General features: G+C 29.5%; 2 long non-coding RNA genes across 2 annotated transcripts in view; both read left to right on the forward strand.

Annotated features, from left to right (window-relative positions):
• Positions 1–139, forward strand: part of LOC127177120 (uncharacterized) — a 32,735-nt gene extending 32,596 nt beyond the window's left edge. Inside the window, exon 3 of the long non-coding RNA XR_007829185.1 lies at positions 90–139. This is a non-coding gene — a long non-coding RNA (uncharacterized LOC127177120). The remainder of the gene's footprint in view (positions 1–89) is intronic.
• On the forward strand, positions 139–21,363 carry LOC127177119 (uncharacterized). The gene is made up of 4 exons (XR_007829184.1): positions 139–201; positions 16,682–16,711; positions 17,721–17,757; positions 20,924–21,363. It is a non-coding gene; the product is annotated as an uncharacterized LOC127177119 (long non-coding RNA).
• The last annotated feature ends 4,116 nt before the right edge of the window (positions 21,364–25,479 follow it).

Raw genomic sequence — 25,479 nt, forward strand, 5'->3', positions numbered from 1 at the left:
ACTGTAGTCATTTTAGCTTCTTTACATCATTTTTATCATAATGTTTACACTTTCTATAAGTTAATAGACATATTTATTATTGTGTTTAGATGACTGCTGACATCAACTGGAAATGACACTGTTGACGAACTAATGGAAACTGCTGACATCAACTAGAAATGACACTGAGTTTGCACTTCTGCCATGATCAAGACCTCAAAGGTAAATTCACATTACACCTGCAGTAAAACTGACCGAATGGGACGAATGCACCTGGGGACGAGGAGAAAACGCCTGTAAAAGCTCCATTCATCAGGCTGAATTCACGCTCTCAGCCACCGAGGGAGTGCGTCTGTGTTTTTAACCTTTTCTCAGACGTGTTTTAAGCAGGTGTATGTGACAGAAAAAGCTGAAGCGCACAGTAAAGATCAAACGCTCTCTCAGATCTGAGATAAAGCCTCTGAAAGTGCTGGATTTAATAACAGTGTCTGCTAATTGAAATAAACTAAAGGAACAAGCCGACTGAAGCAGCGCATTTGTCCCCTTTATAGTTTGATGTAGGGATGATGTCTATTTTTCAGCCAGATATTCTTGAAAAAGGCGAACAAGCGTCTAAATATGAATACAGAGGTTTTTCAATTTAATTCAGAGTTGATATAATTCAGTTCAGTAACTGTTCATCAATAATGAAACAAGTTTAAATATATTTCTATAGGAATTTATGCAAGACAGATGAAAGATAGTGTCATTATTCTCAGTTCAGTTGATTCAGATCAGTTCAATCACTTTATCTATGTTACATAGTTTCGTTTTTCAGCTCAGTTCAGTTCAGTGTTGATTCAGTTCGGTTTAAAAATTTAGCGTTACAAAGTGTCATTTTTCAGCTCAGTTCAGTTCAATTCTGATTCAGTTGAGTTGTGTTGATTCAGTTCAGTTCAAACACTGTCAATGTTACATAGTTTCATTTTTCAGCTCAGTTCAGTTCAGTGTTGATTCAATTCAGTTCAATAACTTAGTGCTACAATGTGTCATTTTTCAGCTCAGTTGAGTTGTGTTGATTCAGTTCAGTTCAAACACTGTCAATGTTACATAGTTTCAGTATTCAGCTCAGTTCAGATTAGTGTTGATTCAATTCGGTTCAATACCATAGTGCTAAAAAGTGTCATTTTCCTGCTCAGTTCAGTTGATTCAGTTGAGTTGTTAATTCATTTCATTTCAATCACTATGTAAATATTACATAGTTTCGTTTTTCAGTTTAATTCAGTTCAGTGTTGATTCAATTCAGTTCAATAACTTAGTGCTACAGTGTCATTTTTCAGCTCAGTTCAGATGATTCAGTTGAGTTGTGTTGATTCAGTTTAGTTCAATCACTATGTCCATGTTACATTGTTTCATTATTTCAGCTCAGCGCAGTTCAGATCAGTGTTGATTCAATTCAGTTCAATAACTTAGTGCTAAAGTGTTATTTTTCAGCTCAGTTCAGTTCGATGTTGATTCAGTTTAGTTCAATCACTGTCAGTGTTACATAGTTTCATTATTTCACAATTCAATTCAGTGTTGATTCAATTTCTTTTAACAACATAGTGTTACAAAGTGTCATTTCATCTGCTCAGTTTAGTTGATTCAGTTGAGTTGTTGATTCAGTTCAGTTCAGTCACTATGTCAGTGTTACATAGTTTCATTTTTTCAGCTCAAATCAGTTCAGTGTTAATTCAGTTCATTAACTATCAGTGTTACAAAGTGTTATTTTTCAGCTCAGTTCAGTTCGATGTTGATTCAGTTCAGTTCAATCACTGTGTCAGTGTTACATAGTTTCAGATTTCAGCTCAATTCAGTTCAGTGCTGATTCAATAACTTAGTGTTACAAAGTGTCTTTTCAGCTCAGTTCAGTTGATTCAGTTGTGTTGATTCAGTTCAGTTCAGTCACTACATCAGTGTTACATAATTTCTTTATTTCAGCTCAGTTTAGTTCAGTGTTGATTCAGTTCGGTTCAGTAACTTAGTGTTACAAAGTGTTATTTTTCAGCTCAGTTCAGTTTGATGTTGATTCATTTGAGTTGTGTTAATTCAGTTCAGTTCAATCACTATGTCAGTGTTACATAGTTTCATTTTTTCAACTCAATTCAGTTCAGTGTTGATTCAATTTGGTATAACAACTTGGTGTTACAAAGTGTCATTTTTCTGCTCAGTTCAGTTAATTCAGTTGAGTTGTTGATTCAGTTCAGTTCAGTCACTATGTCAGTGTTACATAGTTTCATTTTTTCAGCTCAATTCAGTTCAGAGTTGATTTAATTCAGTTCCAAAACTGTGTCAATGTTACATAGTTTAATTTTTCAGCTCAATTCAGTTCAGTGTTGAGTCAGTTCGGTTCAGTAACTTAGTGTTACAAAGTGTCTTTTCATCTCAGTTCAGTTGATTCAGTTCAGTTCAGTCACTACGTCAATGTTACATTGTTTCATTATTTCAGCGCAATTCAGTTCAGTGGTGATTCAGTTCAATGACACTGTTACAAAGTGTACATTTTCAGCTCAGTTTAGTTCGATAATGATTCATTTGAGTTGTGTTGATTCAGTTCAATCACTATGTCAATATTGCATAGTTTCATTTTTATAGCTCAATTCAGTTTAATGACTGTCAGTGTTATAAAGTGTCATTTTTCAGCTCAGTTCAGTTCGATATTAATTCAGCTCAGTGTTGAGTCAGTTCAGTCACTGAGTCAGTGTTACATAGTTTCATTTTTTTTCAGTTCAGTTCAGTGTTGATTCAGTTTGGTTCAATAACATTGTCAGAGATGTAAATTTAGTGTCATTATTCAATTTTTTTTTTCTCATCAGATGGTGTAATTTCAGTTAAACTGAAAATAATACTGAATATTAATTGTTTTTTAACACCCAAACGTCATTATATTCACCAGTTTGGTTGCTGCAGTCTGTGTGCTGTTGTTTCTGAGGGTCATTTCGTGTCACTGATGTGCTTCTCTGCAGCTGGAGGGACGAGTGTGTGTGTTTGTGTGTGTGTGTGTTTCCGGCAGTGGAGTAATGATCCGTGCAGCAGGTATCCTGTGCTGTTTATCCCCAGAGCGATCTCAGCCAGAGACTCAGCTAATAATAAACGGCACACGCCGCTCTTCAGATGAGCAGACGGCAAACTTACACCACAGCTGACGGGCCTGCAGTCTTCTGGATTCTCTTCTGATTTATTTGTTGTTGCTTTTATTGTTCTTTTATTTGTTGTTTATATATAATAATTGACTTTTTACTTTTTCTGTTTTTCACTAGTTTCTCAGCACAAATACAGCCATGGTAGCTGACATGGTACTATAGTAACTATAACTATAAACTATAGGAACTATAAACAAACAACTCCCATGTGATATTTTAATATTATTTATATACTGTTATAGATGTTATTAATGAACTTTTTTTTATTTTCATTATTTTATTTTCAAATTTTGTTATATGCTTATTTTATTTTGTTTTATTATTATTTTTTTTAATATTACTACTTGGGTTATTTTGAATTTTTTTTCAGTTTATTTTGTTTTAGTTTTTATTTATCTCCAGTTAGTAACTTTAGTGCTTCAGCTTCAACTCCAAATGTATTTCAGTTAATTGCCAAGCAAACATCTTATTTTTAATATACATTTTTATTTTATTTTAATTTTTAGTAATTTTATGTGCTTTATTATTTTTTTTATATTACTAATTTTTTAAAATTTTATTTCAGTTTGAGTTTCATTTTTTTTATTTTCAGTCAGTATTTTTATTGCTTCAACTTAAGCTTATTTCAGTTAATTGCCAAGCAAACATCTAATGTTTCATATATATTTTTATTTTATTTACATTTTTAGTAATTTATGTAATTTAGTAATTATTTTTTAATATTACTAAATATGTTCAATTTGACTTTTTTTGTCTAACTGTCTCTGTCTTAGTTTGTTTTTGTTTTTATTTATTTCCATATTTTAATTTTAGTATTTAATTGCCGAACAAAAATTTCTAATTTTTAATTTACATTTTAATTTAATTTTAATTTTTAGTAAATTTGTTAATTACTTTTTTATTATTCTTTTTTAAAATAGTACTAAATATTTTTTTTTTCAGTTTCAGTTCCATTTTCATTTTTATTTATTTCCAGTCAGTCATTTTAGTGCTTTATCTTATTTCAGTTACCAAGCAAACATTTCTCATTTTTAATATTGTTAATATGTTTAATTGGCTTTTATTTTTATATTTTAGTTTAAAATTGTATTCTATTTTATTGTAATTTTATGTGCTTATTATGTGCTTTTATTATTATTTTTTTAATTATTACTATATAACTTTAATTTATTTAGTTCAGTTTTCCTTTTTATATTTTTTCCATATATTTTAATTAAAGTGCTTCAACTTATTTCTGTTAGTTGCCAAAAAAATCTCATTTTCAGTTAGTCAATTTAAAAAAAAAATATATATATATATATATACAGTACCGTTCAAAAGTTTGGGGTCGGTACATTTTTATTGTTTCTTTTTTCGTTTTTATTGGGTTTTTTTTTGTTTTTGTTTTTTTAAGAAATTAATACTTTTATTCACCAAGGATGTATTAAGTTAATAATCAAAAGTTTAATAAAAGTTAATAATAAATAATTTACATTGTTATAAAATATTTATATTTTGAATAAACACTGTACTTTTTAAACTTGTTATTCATGAAAGAATCCTGAAAAAAAAACAAAAACACAGGTTCCAAAAAATATTTGGCAGCACAACTGTTGATATTATCCAACATTGATCATTCTAATAATAAATCCGCATATTAGAATGATTTCTATATTTTCTATATTTTTAATCAAATAAATGCAGCCTTGATGAGCATAAGAGACTTCTTTAAAGACTATTACAAGTCTTACTGACCCCAAACTTTTGAACGCTAGTATATATATATATATATATATATATATACAATATGCATTATGTTTATTCATAGCAACTTGTATTGCTATAAATTTTACAATTTATTGCATACAGTGGGAATTGAACTCATGAGCCTTAATTGGCCACATGTAATATTTTAACAAACCAAAATAGTTTTATTTTTCATTTTAGTTGCATCTATCAATCTATCGTCTTTCTGTTTATAGATCATTACAGATTCTACCGAGGCATTACTTAAAAAAGTTTGATTTTTAGTTTGCCCAAAAGTGAGTGAATGAGTGCATCAGTTAAACATGGATTATCATTTCATTGAAATTCTGTCTGCAATTACCGAAAAAAAGAGCGCGCGGTTATGCAGTTATCACACGGCGTGTGGCAGCTATCAGTCACCTTTGAAATTTGCATCTTAAGCGATTAGGATCTTACTTTTAAATGTCACTCTCTGTTCTTCAAGGCGATGTGCCCTCTCTATGGATGTCATCTTCAAAAACTTATTAAAAAGACTCGCAACTGATCTCTCTGATTTTCAATTTCAGATTAAGATGTTCTGGAGAACAGAAGTTTGCAGCAGCGGTGGTTCTGTGCAGGTCATTTGCATAAAATCACACTGAGTTATGAGTTACAGGCGCTTTAGTGGAAACACGCTCTGTTCTGGGACACACTCTGGGAATTGAACGGCCTGCTTATCGGGATAATTGCTCTTCGGAGACGGATGTATTCAGTGGCTTTCAGAAGCCGTGAATGCACCTTCCACAGGCTGGAAACAACATGTGTGGCTTTGGACTTTGTGGTTTTTAAAATGCGAATCCTTCAAGCCTCAAGTTAAAAAAATTGGCGTAAGTGACGTTGCGTGATTCTCTCCGCATGGAGAAATTTTTCAGAGGGCGCCGTGTAAGAAAAACAGCACAATGAAACTCAGACAAACACTTCAGAATGAAATCTGGTTCTGGATTACAATAGGTTTTCCTTCTGCAAAAATACAGACGGCGTAAATTAGTTCACAGCTCAACCTACAACGTGTTGAGAAGTGCAGACGTGTAAAGATTTAATAGTGTTTTGTATATGTGAGTTTCTTTCACTTAAAGAACAAGAACAGCAGAGCCCGCAGGGGTGATATAGTTTTCTTTGTTACACGACAGGTTTAATTTCAGTAATTTTAGTTTTTAACAGGAAAATATGCATGCTATAGGTCTAACATCTTTTCTGACAGGTTTGCATGGATGCATAGATGATAAAAGAATGTGCATTTTTGGGTGAATTATATCATTTCTGCACCTACAAATCTTTTGCAGACATAAATATTTTTTGTCAAACACTCTCCTGGTCTCTATTGGTCAGACAAACGGATAGTCCCGCCCCAAACTCACGCTATTAGTTGAGCCATGGGAGGAACAATTATTATGGGGTATGGACTCACATTTTGACCAGAAATTACCATTTAAAGTCAAAAATGCATTAATAATTTTTTTTTTTTAAAAAAACAGATGTTTACTGATGGACTGGAGTGGTGTGGATTACTTGTGGATTATTATGATGTTTTTATCAGCTGTTTGAACTCTCATTCTGACGGCACCCATTCACTGGATCCATAGGTGAGCAAGTAAAGAAATGCTACATTTCTAAATTTCATGTCCAAGTGAGAAAACAGTCCAAATTTCAAAGAGGGAAGGTCAAAATTAGTTTTATTTTACTATCATATTATTATTTTTTTAAAAAAGACTATTAAAGTAGTATTTTTAAAAGTATTTTTCTCCTATATATTAGGTCTCTAAGCCCTTCTTTGATTAAATCAATAAATAAATAAATAAACAAATTTTATTTCAAGTTACAATGGCAAAATTTCTCATTTTCAGTTAGTTTAACTTGGGGGAAAAAACTAATCTAAAATAATTAGCTAATTATACAAATGAATAATGTTTTTTTTTTTTAAATTGTAAAAAATAATAAAAATGTCAAAACCACAACAAAATAACTAAAAATTTAAAAATTAAGTAAAATTAAAAAGAAAATCCCCAAAATAATTAATTCAAAATATTAACAAAAACTATCATAGTATATCCATATGAAAATAACACACAAGTTACTTTGCATTTTAATCCAGGCATTGTTCCATATATATGAAAAAAAGCAATTATTTACTTACCCTCGTGACTTTATTGTATAAACGTTTTTCAAAATATCTTGTTTTTCTTCCAGATGCCAGTCTGAAATGCTTTGTGTTTTCCTCACACAGACAGAACTCCACCCTCTTGGTCCCCTCCGTGCTAATTAAAATTAACGGGTGATTGTAGGGCGCGCCGGGCGATCGTTAATCTCGCTGGAAAAGCTGTGTCCGACACGGCTGAATTACAGTTCATGCCGAAGAAAATTACAATCCTCCCTCCTCCGCAAGCTAATGAAATATGTATATTAACCGGAAAAAATAGCTGACCTTTGATTCACACATGTTCAGTAATGGCTGTGCTAATTACAAACTAATTGCATGTCACCAGACGAGCCATTCATGATAAGTGTCCGCACCTCATCACAGCTCTGTAAAGCTCTTCGTCATGCTAGAACTTCTACTGACTCAAATATTTATTTCTCATGCTTGTTACATTAGGACTATACATGCACTGTTTGGCTGTAACAGTGAGTATCTTTGTTTATTCCAATGCAAATGTTGCCCAGCGGAATTTTTTGTAAGTGCAATAAATTGAAACCATGATATTTAATAGTGATGATGAACTGAGAAATGAATTGAAATTATTTTTTGTCATAATCAGATGCGGGATATGGAGAGCAACATTTATTTAAAGCAGATATGGACGGATGGATGGATGGATGGATGGATGGATGGATGGATGGATGGATGGATGGATGGATGGATGGATGGATGGACGAACATGGGATGGATGGATAGAGGGATGATGGACTGATGGGCGAACAGATGGATAACTGGACAGATAGATGCATGGATGCAGAGACTGATGGATGGAAGGACAGATGAATGGACAGACAGACGATGGATGGATTAACAAACGGATGGATAGAGGGATGATGATGGATAAACAGATGGATGGACAGATGGAAGGACTGATGGACAGGTAGATGGATGGACAAATGGACAGATGAGTAATTAGGGGAATGATGGTTGGATGGACAGACAGGTGGATGGATAGCTGGATAGATAGACGCATGGATGGAAGGACAGACAGACGATGGATGGATTAACAAATGGATGGATAGAGGGATGATGATGGATAAACAGATGTAAGGACTGAGGGACAGGTAGATGGATGGAGGAATGGACAGATGGATGGATAGAGGAATGATGAATGAACAGATGGACGGATGACAGATGGACTAATGATGGATGGATGGACAAATGGACAGATGAGTAATTAGGGGAATGATGGTTGGATGGACAGACAGGTGGATGGATAGCTGGATAGATAGACGCATGGATGGAAGGACAGACAGACGATGGATGAATTAACAAATGGATGGATAGAGGGATGATGATGGATAGACAGATGTAAGGACTGAGGGACAGGTAGATGGATGGAGGAATGGACAGATGGATGGATAGAGGAATGATGAATGAACAGATGGACTAATGATAAATGGATGGATGGCTGGATGGATGGACAGATGGATGGATGAATGAACGAACAAATGGACAGATGAGTAATTAATAGGGGAATGATGGATGGATGGATAGACAGATGAATGGACAAATTGATGGATGGATGGACAGATAGATGGATGAATGGCTGGATGGACAGACAGCCGATGGATGGATAGAGGAATGATGAATGGATAGACAGATGGACCACTCGATAGATGGACAGATGAATGGATGGTTGAATGGACAGATCGATGGATGGAGAGCTGGAGGGATGAATGAATGGACAGATTAATTAATAGCGGAATGATGGATGATCGATGGATGAATAGATGGATGGATGGATGAACAGATGAATGGATGGAAGGACTGATGGACAGATGGATGGATAGAGGAATGATGAATGAATGGACGACTGGACAGATGGATTGTTATTGGAATGATGGATGGATGGACTGATGGATTGATGGACGGACGAACAGACAGAAGGATGGATTGATGGATGAATGGACGGATGAATAGATAGATGGACTGATGGATGGATGGATGGATGGACAGACAGTTGGATGGTCAAAGGAGGGGCGAACGGCGGGCTGGATGGATGGATGAATAGACAGGCGGGCGGATGAACAGACAAAGATTGATTGATATTGGATGGCTGGACAAACGAATAGACAGATGGATTGATAGATGGATGGATGGTCGAATGAGGGACGGACGGGCGGCTGGATGGATGGATGAATGGATGGGCAGACCAACAAAGAAGGATGGACTGATGGACTAATGGATGGACTGATAAATGGACGGATGGATTAATAGGTGAATGATGGATGGATAGATGGACAGAGGACTGGATGGATGGATGGATAGATGGATTGATATTGGAAAAAGGGTATGGATGAATGGATGGACAGACAGATGGATGGTCGAAGGAGGGACGGACGGCCGGCCGGATGGATGGATGCATGGACGGATGGATGTATTAATGATTGATAGTTGGACTGACGAAAGGACAGGTGGATTGATAGAGGAATGATGCATGTACGGATGGACAAATCAATGGACACATGGGTGGATGAATGGATGGACGGATGTATAGATGGACAGATGCATAGATTGATAGATAAATAGACTGATAGACTGATAAATAGATAGACAGAATGATAGATGGATGGACTTCTGAAGTAAAAAATGCCATGTTGTTTTTAAGTGTCTATTGCTAGTAAATGGGAGTGACTGGAGAAGAGCACTGGGGTAATTGCTCTAATTGCATTGCCTGGGGTTTAGCACTGCATTGTCTCTATTTACTGACAATCTTCCTTCCATTCAACCTGCTTGATACGGTTGTAAAATGAAATCTAAAGCACCAAATAGAGAGAATAATTTTAAGCTGTTGTCACTAACACATCTCGAACACGCCTGATCGAATTTATTTGCATGGATAGAGAAAAGTCTGTATAATTGCTGCTTTTAAAATTCATTTCTGCTGCTCTCTCTCCCACAGGTCTGCCTGACTTATTCCACTTACTGAATCACTGACACGAGAGAGAAAGAGAGAGATAAAGCTTTTTTTAAAAAAATCAAAACGGGCCTAACAGCACAAACCGCATGACTGACTGACTAAACGACAGCCACCTGTTCGGCTAACGGCCGTTGAGGGAGAAAAATCAGACTGACATACAAATACTGACTCAGAAAGCAGAAATGCACTCTGGGGCATGTTTGCGATCTCAGGAAGTGACATCATACATGTTCATGAGCTGCCGTGTCCCCTGAATGCGGTCACCGGGGAGCCTGAGACGCGCCTATCAAAGGAGTCTTTATGCGGCACCAAACAAACAAACTTCATGTTTTATTCAGCGTGAGGTTTGAGAAACGTCTAACCGCACTCATCTGCATGAATTATAAATGCTGCACGCTTAAATTTTACTACATCTACTAGTCGCTTAATGAAAACGCAGCTTGGAAATCACCCTTCGGTATGCCTTGGGTGTCGTCGTTTACTTAACGACATTTCATGGGAAAGGAAATCGAGAGCGGCCCGACAGACAGCCTCCATAAAGGGGTCGTAAGGGCCGGGAATAACAAATTGCTCCCTAATGGCTCTTTCTGTGGATTTAATTTATCTCTGCCTTTCCTTTTTATCGATACTGACCCGATCATTTCCATCTGATGCGTGTAAGAATCAATCATCTGTCCGCTCTGGAATTATGTAGCTTACAGCTGCACTATAAAGCAAATCATTTCCAACATATCATTTCTCATGTTAGTCATTTCACATTCAAAGAGCTTAGCTGATAATAACAGAGGTCATTTTAATGTACAAGCACAAATTATGATTGTTTTTCATACCTCAAGAAACCTTGAAGAACATTATAATCGACTTCTAGGAGCAAATAGTAGTAAAAAGTGTAGAACAAGACTTTTGTAACAGTCAAATTTATGTGTATTTTAACTGCTTTTCACAATACACTTATTTCGGTTTTGTTCCAATAAGAGATTTACATATTGTTTGGTTTTGCTCAATGGCAAGATTTAAATATTGGTCAGTTTTTTTTTGTTGTTTTTTTTTTTCCTTTTAGAGATTTGATTTACATGTTGTATTAATATATTTAAATGTCTGTCAGTTTTCTTTTAATAAGTGATTTGAGTGTATTGGTCATTTTTGTTCTTTTGAAAGATTTAAATATTGATTGGTTTTGTTCAGTTACAAGATTTTAATACTGGTCAGTTTTGTTCTATTAGAATATTTCAATATAAATGGTATTACATTAAGAGAGTTTTGTTATGTTAAGAGATTTAAATATTGGTCAGTTTTGTTTTAATGTATTTAAATATTAGTCGATTTTATTTAAGAGATTCAAATGTCAGTTGTTTTTTCTGGGAACGAACTTAAATAGTTGGTTTTGTTCTATTAAGAGATTTAAATGTTGTTTTATCTTTTAATAAGAGATTTAAATATCGGTTGTTTTGTACTATTAAGAGATTTAAATGTTGTTTTTCTTATTAAGAAATGTAAATATTGGTTAGTTTTGTTCTGTTAAGAGATTTAAAAGTCTTTTTTTCCACTGTTAATATAAATATCGGTATCGGTTTAAATATCGGTCAGTTTTGTTTCAGTAGATTTTAAAATCGGATGAAAATGTCCTTTTAAGACATATAAATATTGGTCAGTTTTGTTTGATTAGGAAATTTTATTTATTTATTTATTTTGTTAAAATATTTCAAAATTTGTTGATTTTGTTCTAATAAGAGTTTTAAATATCGGTCAGTTTTCTTTTAGTAGATTTAAATAGCGGTCCATTGTGGTCTTTTAATATATTTAAAAATTGATCGTATTTGTTCAGTTAAGAGATTTAAATGTCAGTTGATTTTTTTTTTTTTTTTTTTTTCTGGGAAAGAACTAAAATATGGTTGATTTTATTCTATTAAGAGATTTAAATATTGGCTGTTTTTTTTTTTTTTGTTTTTTTGTTTTAATAAGAAATTTAAATATCAGTTTTGTACTATTGAGAGATTAAAATGTTGTTGTTTTTCCCATTAAGACATGTAAATATCAGTTGGTTTTGTTCTGTTAAGAGTTTAAAATGTCTTTTTTTTTTTCCACTGTTAAGAGTTTTACATATCAGTATCGGTTTAAATATCGGTTTTGTTTCAATACATTTAAATATTAGTTGAATATGTCATTTCAAGACATTTGTATATTGGTCGATATTGTTTGATTGGGAAATTTAAATATCACTTTTAAATTTGTTGATTTTGTTCTATTAAGAGTTTTAAATATCTGTCAGTTTTGTTTCAATAAATTTTTATATCAATTATGTTCTTTTTAAGATATTTAAATATTGGTCAGTATTGTTCAGTGAAGAGATTTAAATGTCAGGTTTTTTTCTGTTAAAAGACTTGATACTAGTTGGTTTTGTTCTGTTTGAGATTGAAATACTGATCAATTATGCTCTGTTAAAGATTTAAATATTTATTTTTAATCGTTGTGTTTGTTCTATTCAAAGATTTAAACATTAAGAGTATTACGAGATTTTAATGTCATCTTAGTTTCCTGTTAAGAAATGTAAATATCGGTTGGTTTTGTTCTATTAAGAGATTTAAATATCGGTCAGTTTTGTATTAATAGGAGATTTAATTATTGATTGTTTTGTGCTGCTCATAAATTGAAATATCGGTTGTTTTCTGCTATTCAGAAGTTCAAGTATCGATTGGTGTTGTTCTGTTAAGAGATAATGTTGGTTGTTGTTGTTGTTTTTCTGTTAAGAAGTGTTAATATCGGTTGGTGTTGTTTTATTAAGATATTTAAATGTTGGGGGGGGGTTTCCATTAAGAAATGTACATATCGGTTTGTTTTGTTTCATTAACACATTTAAATATTGATTGGTTTTGTTCTGAGTAAGAGTAAGCAATGCTCAAGAAGTACTACCAAAATAGTCTTCGTGATCATCACATGTGAAAAAGTCTGATGCTCTGACACACGCCTGAGTGTTTAAAAGTAATGAAGGGATTTTGATTTTGGAAATTAGATCATCAAATCTGGCATGTGAACGGTGGGATGCATTGAGGAACGAGTTTTCAATGGGATTTCAAAGTAAGAGTTTTCGAACGAGTCTGTGTGATTTGTCAGATCTGTCAGGATGCTCCTCTGCAGAAGATGACAAGGTTCTGTTCGGGGTCCCAAAAACATTGCATAAATGATTCATGATGCACTTTATAAAGAGATCTGTCAAAACCAAAGAACCAGATCTGCTGAGAAAAATTATTTGGACACCTAAAAATGACTGAATGACAGGCTGCGTAAAATGAAGTGCAATTATTGTACATCTTTCTTTACAAAAGTTTACAAAACAAAGCTTCTTGGGTTGCAAATGCTAAAACAACAGATGTAGTGTTAAACATCCAGACTTGAGAATTGACTTCATACATCCGCTAAAAAGCACTATAAGTTGATTAAAAGACATTGATACTTCAAACGTAATTAAGAAAAGTGAAATTAGTGAAGAAACACTTGATCTAATGAATGACGCTGTACATTCAAGTTAAGAATGAATTGGCGATATCATGAAAAAAGTCAATTCTGCAGACTCCTGCTCGGTTTATGTAATTGCATATGAAGTGCATGTAGTTTGTTTCTGTATATAATTAGACATAGATGCTGTAATTTAGAGTCTCCTGCAGCTGCATACAGGTGAGAGTCACTGTAAACAATCCTGGACGTGTTTTCATTCACACAGACCTGGAAAACTTTGTTAACTGTGTGGAAAATAATTACTGGCACCATAATTATACAGAAATGTGCATGTGCATTAAACTGTACAATATTGTGTCAAAAGAGCTCTTATCATGATAATTATATTGACTATGAAAACATGCTGTAATATTTTACTGCTCAAACTTCTATTATAAAAATTTCTGGGGAGTTCTGGTGTCAGAGATACAGTTGTTTCTTAAAGGATTTAGAAATGTGGTTACATTGCATTTCCTTGAGTTAATTCATTAACATTAACAAAGGGCAATGCATTTATCACAGTATGAATCTTTAATATTAGTGAATAAGAAAAATACAACTAAAATGTTCATGTGAGCTTATATAACATTACAAAACTAAAAACTACACACACACACACAAAAATCACTATTTTACTACTGATTTACTGATTTCAGTCATTCTACTTTAAAATGTCACATTGAAATGTCGCTTCAAAATGTCAGCTTTTTTCTATTAAGAGATTGAATTACATGTTGTATTAATATATTTAAATGTCTGTCAGTGATTTGAATGTATTGCTTGGTTTTGCTGTTGAAAAGATTTATTTACCTTTTGGTTTTGTTTTGAAAGACTTAAATATCAGTATTTTTTCTTATTTTGAAAGATTGAAATATTAATCAGTTTTGTTCAGTTACAAGATTTTTATACTGGTCAGTTTTGTTCTATGAAGATACAGAAATCTAAATTTAAGTTTTGTTCTGTTAAGAGATTTAAATGTCGTTTTTTTTCCCTGTTAAGGGATTTAAATATTGGTCTGTTTTGTTGATTAAGTCATTTAAATGTCAGTTGTTTTTTCTGGTAAAAGACTTAAAGCGTACTTGGTTTTGTTCTATTAAGAGATTTAAATATCGGTTGTTTTTTGTTTTAATAAGAGATTTAAATATCGGTTGTTTTATACTTTTAGGAGATTCACTATAATTTCAGTCGTTCTACTTCAATCTAAATGTCATTTCAAATTGTCAGCTTTTTCTATTTAGAGATTTGATTTACATGTATTCACAAATTTTAATGTCTATCAGTTTTCTTTTAATAAGTGATTTGAATATCAGTTGGTTTTGTTCTATTGAGAGACTTAAATATCAGTAATTTTTCTTCCTTTGAAAGAGTGAAATATTGTTCAGTTTTGTTCAGTTACAAGATTTTAATACTGGTCAGTTTTGGTCTATTAAGATATTTAAATATAAATGTTGTTGCATTAAGAGATTTAAATATCGGTTGGTTTTGTTCTGTTAAGAGATTTAAATGTCGGGTTTTTTCCCTGTTAAAAGATTGAAATATTTTTGTTGATTAAGTCATTTAAATGTCAGTTGTTATTATTATTATTTTTTTTTTTTTTCTTCTGTTAAAATATTTTAAAATTAGTTGGTTTTGTTCAGTTAAGAGATTTAAATATCGGTCATATGTTTTAATATATTTAAATTTCGGTCGATCTTGTTTTAGACATTTAAATGTCAGTTGTTGTTTTTTTAAAAGACTTAAAGCCTAGTTGGTTTTGTTCTATAAGAGATTTAAATATTGGTTGTTTTTTGTTTTAATAAGAGATTTAAATATCGGTTTTGTACTATTAGGAGATTCACTACTATTTCAGTCATTCTACTTCAAAATGTCAGCTTTTTCCATTTAGAGATTTGATTTACATTTACAAATTTTAATGTCTGTCAGTTTTCTTTTAATAAGTGATTTGAATGTATTGGTTGGTTTTGTTCTGTTGAAAGATTTGAATATCAATTGGTTTTGTTTTGAGAGACTTAAATATCAGTAATTTTTCTTCTTTTGAAAGACTGAAATATTGATCAGTTTTTTGTTCAATTACAAGATTTTAAATCAAGTAGTCAGTTTTGTTCTATTAAGATATTCAAATATAAATGTTATTGCATTAAGAGATTTAAATATCAGTTGGTTTTGTTCTGTTAAGAGATTTAAATGTTGTTTTTTTCCCTGTTAAGAGATTTAAATATTGGTCCATTTTTGTTGATTAAGTCATTTAAATGTCAGTTTGTTTGTTTTTGTTTTTTTTGTTTTTTTTTTGTTAAAATATTTAAAAATTAGTTGGTTTTGTTCAATGAAGAGATTTAAATATTGGTCATATTTGTTTTAATATTTAAATATCGGTTGATTTTGTTTTAGAGATTTAAATGTCAGTTGTTTTTTCTAGTAAAAGACTTAAAGCGTAGTTCGTTTTGTTCTATTAAGAGATTTAAATATCGGTTGTTTTTTGTTTTAAAAAGAGATTTAAATATCGGTTGTTTTGTACTTTTAGCGGATTTCAGTCGTTCTACTTCAGTCTAAATGTCACTTCAAAATGTCAGCTTTTTCTATTTAGAGATTTGATTTACATGTATTCACAAATTTTAATGTCTGTCAGTTTTCTTTTAATAAATGATTTGAATGTATTCGTCGGTTTTGCTCTGTTGAAAGATTTAAATATCAATTGGTTTTGTTCTATTGAGAGACTTAAATATCAGTAATTTTTCTTCTTTTGAAAGACTGAAATATTGATCCGTTTTGTTCAATTACAAGATTTTAATACTGGTCAGTTTTGGTCTATTAAGATATTTATATATAAATGTTATTGCATTGAGAGATTTAAATATCGGTTGGTTTTGTTCTGTTAAGAGACTTAAATGTCGTTTTTTTCCCTGTTAATAGATTTAAATATTTTTGTTAAGTCATTTAAATGTCAGTTGTTATTTATTTATTTATTTTTAAATATTTTAAAATTAGTTGGTTTTGTTCAGTTAAGAGATTTAAATATCGGTCATATTTGTTTTAATATATTTAAATAACGGTCTAACGGTCAATTGATTTACTCGCAATTTCATTTGTTGTTTATGTATTTTTTATTTATTTATTTTCTTTTGCCATCTCAATGGAAATCAGAATATTGTCTTTTGTTTTCCACAGTCAGTCATACAGAATTGGAACAACACTAGGGTGAGTAAATAATGATTTAATTGATTTAATAGCATATTTAATTCATGTGTCAGAGTGATGATGAATAATAATTAAGACTAAATAGTTTAAAAAAAAAAAAAAAACTCATTAAGATCATGTTACGGCTCTGCATTTGTGTTGTGTTACATTGCATTTCCTACTAATTAATTTATTAACTAATATAACAATGGAAATCAGAATATTGTCTTTTGTTTTCACAGAAAAAGTCCGTCATAAAATGGTTTATTTATGCATTTATTTTATTTAATTTTATTTATTTATTTATTTAATTTTATTGTATTATATATTAAATGAAATAACAATTAATAAAAATGTTTAAATGGAAAAGAAAATTTTCAGTACATTACTGTCGGGAAAAAAATAAAAAATAAAAAATCTGGTTTAAAATGACTGAACAATACCAGAGGTAAACGCATTATTTTTAAAAATTCAATTTGTCCATTTTTTAAAATGTTTTAAAAGCTTTTCAGTTATATTGGGAACATTGTTTTAAATGTTCTCTAAACGTTTTAGAAATAAATGAACATCCCATGAACAATGCGTAAAAACCATTTTTGTGTGACGCAAATATTATATGATTATTTTATCATATATATATATATATATATATATATTATTTATTTATTTATTTATTTATTTATTTTTTTTTTTTTTTTTTTTTTTTTTGCCAATACAGTGGAATCAGAATAATGATGTAATGTAAAATTTAATTTTACATGTAGAGTGATGATGAAAAATAATTAAGACTAAATAGAGTTTTAAAAAAAAAACTCATTAAAATCATGTTCAGGCTCTGCATTTGTGTTTGTGTTACACTGCATTTCCTACTAGTTAATTTATTAACTTATATTGACAAAGTGCAATGCATTTGTCACAGTATGATTTTAAAATGTAAAATCTTTAAAAAGTTTATTTATTTATTTATTTTATTTTTTTATTTTTTTGCCAATACAATGGAAATCAGAATATTGTCTTTTGTTTTCCACAGACGAAAATCAGTCATACAGATTTGGAACAACACCAGAGTGAGTAAATGATCATTTAATTGATTTTAACACAGCATATTTAATTTCACGTGTCAGAGCGATGATGAAAAATGATTAAGACTAATTAGAGCTTTAAAAAACTCATTAAGATCATGTTCAGGCTCTGCATTTGTGTTTGTCGCCCAGCTTCTCATCTTATATTTGTTATTGGAACAGATTACATTAATATGTAACTTATAATATGACGCAGTAAAACAGGAAACAGCCTGATTCTGTTTCCTGTATTGAGTTTTAAATGTGAGGAGTTATAGTTGAGCGTCTGGGGATTTGAAAATGAGAGAACATGAACTAAAAGACATCAAAGTGTGTGTGTGATGAGGTTTTGTCTCCTGCAGTGAGTATCTTGAGGGCGAGTGTTTCGCTCAAACAAGCTTGTGTTCTCTGTAATCTAAAGTCGTCTGTCCGTCTGTCAGTCATGTGTGTGTCTGTCTGTGATCATTGGTCTCTAATCTCTCATTCTGTTGGATGAGTAAATGTGTCTGAAGTCAAACCGCTGTGACAGTTTTCACAGTTTTCTGTGTCAGAGATGCTGCTGCTTCTATTCCTGTCTGAGATTCACAAACATCTTTACATGCTTTACACAGAGACGTAAGGTGCAAAACAGACTCTGAATTTTTTTTTTTTTGTGTATATGTATAAATATAATTTATATTCGCTCTTACCAGAGTAGTTGCTAAAGCTTCAGATGTTGTGCATCAGAAAACAAAATATTTTATGAGCTGATTTTTTTGATCATGTTATATGAAATGTTTATTGTTTGTTTGTTTGTTTGTTTCTTCTGACAATTAATAAAAATGTTTAAATGGAAAAGAAAAATTTCAGTACGTTACTGTCGGAAAGAAAAAATAAATAAAAAATCCGGTTTAAAATGACCGAACAATACCAGAGGTAAAAGCATTATTTTTAAAAATTCTATTTGACAAGCTTTTTGGTTATATTGGGAACACATGTTTTAAATGTTCTCTAAACGTTTTAGAAATAAATGAACATCCCATGAACAATGCGCAAATAACATTTTTGTCTGATGCATATATATATATATATATATATATATATATATAATCTCTTACATAATATAAATATTTTAATAATAATATAAGGGTCAAATAAATGTTGTCCATACATTTTACATAATTTTTTTTCTTGTATTCTTTTTTTTTTTTTTTTTTAAGTTGTACTTTTCATTGTTATTTTTATTTTAGTTATTATTTGCTTTTTGTCTACTCGTTTATTTAGCAGGACATGCTTTTTACAGTGTATATATATATATATTAGTATGGCAATATGAATTAAAAAAATCTAATTAAATAAAATATATATATATTTTTTTATTAAATAATACAGAGGAACAGTAATTAAGTATTTAAGTGTTTTTCTTCGGAAAACTTTACGTCACAAACTTCCAAAGTACTTTTTACTGGACTACATTTCATATTAAAAACCATTTAATACTTAATTACGTTAGAAATCGATTACTTTCTTAAAAAGTAATATAAAATTTACTTGAGTACAAGGAGACTTCCTTTATAAAATATCATAGAAAGGTCTTCAAAGCTTCAAATGTTACTCATCAAAAAAAAGAAGTAAATATTATATAAGTAATTTATTTTTTATTTATGTTATATGAGATTTTTTTTTATTTGTATCTTCTGACAATTAAATGAAAAACTCATTAAATTAAAATTAAATCAATTAAAAATTTAATTAAATTAAAAAATTACTTTAAGTACACTTCTATATAATTAAATAGTTTTTTTTTTTAACAACAATTACTTTTTGTACTCTTGTTATGTATTTATTTATTTATTTGTTTGTTTGTTTGTTTGTTTGTTTATGTATTTATTTGCAGGACACTTCCTTAATAAAATATCATAGAAAGGAGGTCTTGAAGCTTTAAATGTTCTCATCAAAAATATATAAATAGTTATTTATTTATTTATTTATCTGCAGGACACTTCCTTTATAAAATATCATAGAAAGGAGGTCTTGAAGCTTCAAATGTTACTCATCAAAAAACAAAATATATATTATATTAAAAAATATTATGTTATATAAGTAATTTATTTATTTATTTATGTTTATATTTACGGTTATATTTTTTTTATTTGTATCTTCTGACAATAAAAATGAAAAACTCATTGAATTAAAATTAAATTAATTAAATATTTAATTAAAAAATACTTTAAGTACATTACTTCTATATAATTACATAGTTTTTTTTTTGAACAACAATTTTTATTTTCAAACACTGTCATACAGGTTAAGACAAGTTCATTTTTTTATTAGAACTGGATAAATAAATAAAAAACACAACACCCTTAACAAAAAAAAAAAAAAAAAACAAAAAAAAAAAACAGTTAAGTTATTGATACTTTTTTAGCCTAATTTTTCATTGTTGATATCATTTGATTATTATTTGCTTATTTGTACTCATTATTTTATTTATGTATTTTATTTCTTAAAGCATCATAGAAAAAGGTGTAGAAGCTCCAAATGTTGTTTATGAACATAAATAATATACTACTATACTGCACTGTAAATATAAACTTACATTTTATATGCATATTCTTGCCATAACCATTAAATGAAATAAATAAACGTTTAATAAATCCATATATTTATTTAAGCTACTTTTAAGTAAATGTATCTTTTAAGATAAATGTGTTAATTTTTACTGAAGTAGTTATTTTTTATTATTATTTCACGTTATTTGTACTCATTTTATTTTGCTTTATGTCTCGTTGCAAGCAGCTGAATTGCAAATAGTCTGGAAATATGAAGTTGTTGTGGTTCCAGTGAAGCGCAGTAAACTGAAATTGAGAGTGAAACAGTGACAGGCCGAGACAGACAGAAAAAGCAAAGCGAATGTGTGAATGGGAGCTGCTGACAGACACGTTTCTATCAGTTTGCTCTTGTTCTTCCTTCCTCACAGTGTTTTCTTCCGCTTCATTTTGATGCTTTTGACTGAGCTCAACTTTCATGCGGGAAGAAAAATAGACTAAACAACACAGTCACATCACTTCCTGAATAAATAAGTTCTTTCTGTAACATGAACAGTGTAACAGAATCTAAATGGTTCAATAAGGAAGTTTCCAACATGAAAAGACTGTGAATATAAATGCTTGTGAATGTTTCCTGTCTGTAGGTTGGTGAGATCGGGGCTCTGGAGACGGACGGGTGAGCGGCTCGGATCAGAGTCCAGATGAAGCTGCTGGTATCAGATGAGAGTTTAGCCCTCGATGGCTCAGACAAAGACCGTGTTTGACTTCCCCTCAGGCTCAGAACAACAGAAATGAGAGGTGAGAAGATTCCAGAACGTCTGTGAGAATCACAGGTGTTACCTGTCATCACCTCGTGCTTGAAATTTTATCCTCTCGCCCTGGAATACAACCCTTGCTTACAAAAATGTGTTCTAAGAATGTTTTTTACCCTCTGGTGTTGTTCTCGTTGGAGTCACGCTTGTGTTGTTTGAAAACCTGAAAATGTAACGTTTTCTATTTTCAGTAAAATCAATGTAATATATTTTTGTTCCATAATATTTTTGCTTTTTTATTTTGTATTTTGAGAGAATTTCATGGCACTAATTAATGTTTATGCAATAATTACAATGCATTTTTTCCCACTGAAAATAATATCATACAAGACTTTTATATTGCTTTTCTGTTTTTGCATTCTTGATATTTTCAAGTGTCACTTCTTAATTGTTGTGCACATTTTTCTCTGCATTGTGAATGATTTGTAGATTGTACACGCATAAAAAAAACTTCATATTTTCAGTATTTTTTGCGTATTACCCATTCATTTGTGATTATTTAACTTTTTTGAATCAAGTCTATGATTTTTTTTTTTCTTTTTTTTCTTTTTTTGTGGTCATAAAAGTCATAGAGTTTTATACCATTTCGATGAAATGCCATTTTTTACATTTCAAAACTTTTATTATACAAGCTACTTTCATTTGCATGTTGTGATATTTTTGTTTTGTTTTTTTTTTTTATTATTATTACCATTATTTGTATCTTCTACCAATAACCATTAAATAAATATATAAATTAAATAGAAGTATATTATCTGACATAATATAAATATTTTAATAATAATATAAAAATGTCAAATAAATATAAATATTTTTATTTTTAATTAATAAACAGCTTCCAATATATCCATTAATTTAATATATATTTAAGCTTTTTGCATTTTCGAAGTTGTACTTTTCATTTTAATATTAGTTATTTGTTTAGTTATTTTATTTTTAAAAATTTCAAAAAAAAAAAAAAAAAATCCAGTCTAAAATACCAGACCGAACAATACCAGAGGGTTAAAGCATTATTTTAAAAAATTAAATTTGTCCATTTTTTTTTTTAATGTTTTAAAAGCTTTTCAGTTATATTGGGAACATTGTTTTAAATGTTCTTTAAACATTTTAGAAATAAAACATCCCATGAACAATGTATAAATAACATTTTTGTGTGATGATTTTCATGGTGTGATATTTTTGTTTTATGTTTTTTTTTTTTTTTAATTTTTACCATTATTTGTATCTTCTACCAATAACCATTAAATAAACATATAAATTAAATATAAATATAATATCTGACATAATATAAACATTTTAATAATAATATAAATGTCAAATAAATATTTTTTTTTTTTTTATTAACAAACAGCTTTCAATACAACCATTGTTTGTTTGTTTGTTTGTTTGTTTGTTTGTTTGTTTGTTTTTGTGGTCACATGAAGTAGCAATTTTTAAAATTTCAAAACTTAAGAAAAAAAAAAAAATCCAGTCTAAAATACCAGACCAAACAATACCAGAGGGTTAAAGCATTATTTTAAAAAATTCAATTTGTCCATTTTTTTTTTTTTTTTTAATGTTTTAAAAGCTTTTCAGTTATATTGGGAATATTGTTTTAAATGTTCTTTAAACATTTTAGAAATAAAACATCCCATGAACAATGTATAAATAACATTTTTGTGTGGTAATTTCATTTTGTGATATGTTTGTTTTAATTTTTTTTTTTTTTAATTATTAACATTATTTGTATCTTCTACCAATAACCATTAAATAAACATATAAATTAAATATAAATATAATATCTGACATAATATAAATATTTTAATAATAATATAAATATGTAAAATAATTAATAAACAGTTTTCAATATATCCATACATTTTACAGTTGTACTTTTTTTTTCATTGTTATTTTTATTTTAGTTATTATTTGCTTTTTGTATACTCATTTATTTAACAGGAGATGCATTTTAAAATATTATAGAAAGGAGGTATTCTAAATATGTACAGTATATTTATAAATATGTGTGTGTGTGTGTGTGTGTCTATATATATATATATATATATATATATAGTCTGGCAATATGCATTAAAAAATCTAAATAAATAAAATATATTGTATTCACTGCACCTTTAATTATAATAAATGTTATAAAAGTAAAATGAGTAACGATTATTGTCACTGTCCTGTCTATGGAGGTAGAAATGTTGCAAAACATGAGATTCAGATCTAGATTTTCAGATTTACACTCACAATGCGAAGAAAAAAAATGTTGAATGTTAAAGTTTGCAGTAAACAACACGCACTGGCTTCATTTACACGTACAGCAGGAGTCTAATTATATCTTTACGTGACATGGAAAACATCTTTAGTCCTGTTTACTTGCTATTAATTTAATTATTTGCTAACAAATGTTGGGTATTTTTACAACCATATTGTTGTTTTATTCACTTGTACCCCTAAGCCAGAACGCAATGTGCAATTCAAAAGCAGTCAATTTGTTTTTGCTGCTGTTTTTTGCTGTTATTGTTCGTCTGTTTCAAATGCAAGCTGTTCAGAAATGAGTCTAAAATGCTCTATTCTGATGCTTTTAATGAAATGCACGATGTCCATGTTGCATAAAGCTGGAAGCAAGAAATCCTGAGCTCCAAAATGATGACTTTATCTCAGCAAATACAGAATGTTCCCCTAACGTTCATGTTTGCCGTTTGGTTATTTTTCTGGGAAGCAAAGAACCTTCTGAAAACGTTAGAGGAATGTTTTCCAAACCTAAAGGGAACTTTCTTTTACAAAAATGATCTTCGCTGTGCAACCAACAGAGAATGTTAGAATGTCTGTTTACTGACAACCATAAACTAACGTTCATAGAACGTTCTGGGAACCAAAAATTGTTTTAAAAAGTGTTTAAACCCAGACTTATAAGTATGGACGAAATGCAATTAAAACGTGGGCATTATGCTTGTATAGTGTGATTAAAATGGCAGTACTCCTCATCTTTACTCTTTTTAGTTTTTTTTTTAGTGTCTATATAGTTTTTATCAATTTTTTTTTTTTTTTTTTTTTTCAGTTTTAAAATATTTTTTTTATGGCTCTAGTTTTACTATAATACTACTATTATTTTACTATAGTAACCCATAATTTCTGTTTTGATTAATTTGAGTTAAAGTAATTTTGTTGTGTGTTTTGTCATTTTTATTTATTTATTTTTTTTCATGTTTATATAGTGTTTATTTCAGTTTTGGGATTAGTTATTTTAGCAGTTTAAAGATTTGTAAACACCTATTTAATTTTTATTATGTTTATTTCTTTTTTTTTAGTTAATTAATTAATTTATTTTTAAAAAATTCTGTTGTGACAAAAAAAATAGTTTTTGAATTTATTTTGTTTTTGTATTTTGTGTTTTAATTTTAGTTAAATATTTAGTCAGTTTGTAATTTTTAATCTGTAATTTTGCTTGGTTTTTAGGTTATTTATTTTTTTTATTAATGTTTATTTATTAGTTTAATTTATTTAGATTAGTTATTTCAGTGCTTCAACTTAAACTAAACAAAAATTAGAAATGTGGCAATCAGCTGAAATAATTTGTTTTTAATTTATTTCTGTTATTTTAGTTCAATTAATGAAACTATACATAATACATAATATTAATATATATAATACATAATTTCTGTTTCAGACTAATTTTAGCTAAAGCTAAAGTTTCAGTAATTTTGTTCTGTGTTTTTATTTTTATTAGTTTTTATTTTGTTTATATAGTTTTGTATTTCACTTTTGGGATTTTAGCAGTTTTTAGGGATTTTTAAATAAAAATCTGTATAATTTCTTTTTTTTTAAAGTTTATTTGTGTTTTAGTTATTTTATTAGTTTTTGCTTTTTTATTAGTTTCCGCACTTTGTTTAAAAAAATCTTCTAAATACTTCGTTAAGCTACATAAAAAAAATGAGAAATACATTTTATTTATTTCTTTATTAAGAAAAATATTTTTTTTCTGTCATGACAAAAAAATATTTCGAATTTTATTTTATTTTTGTATTTTCTGTTTTAATTTTAGTTAAATATTTAGTCATTTTGTTGTGTTTCTGTCATTAGTTTGGGGGTTTTATTATTTTATTAATGTTTATTTATTAGTTTTAATTTATTTAGATTAGTTATTTCAGTACTTCAGCTTAAACAAAAAAAACGTATTTGTGTGGTGTTGTCAATGTTATTAGTTTTTAGTTTTTTCATATATATATATATATATATATATATATATATACACATATACATTTATTTATTTTGTTTTTTTAAGTTTATATTAGTTTTAGTTTTAGTTATTTTAGTAGTTTTTGCTTTTTGTACGTCACTGTAAAAAAGCATGTGCTAAATCCATAAATGTATACTTCACGTTATGTTAAATGAAAATTAGA

Source organism: Labeo rohita, chromosome 15, assembly GCF_022985175.1.
Source record: "Labeo rohita strain BAU-BD-2019 chromosome 15, IGBB_LRoh.1.0, whole genome shotgun sequence".
NCBI classification, from domain to species: domain Eukaryota; kingdom Metazoa; phylum Chordata; class Actinopteri; order Cypriniformes; family Cyprinidae; genus Labeo; species Labeo rohita.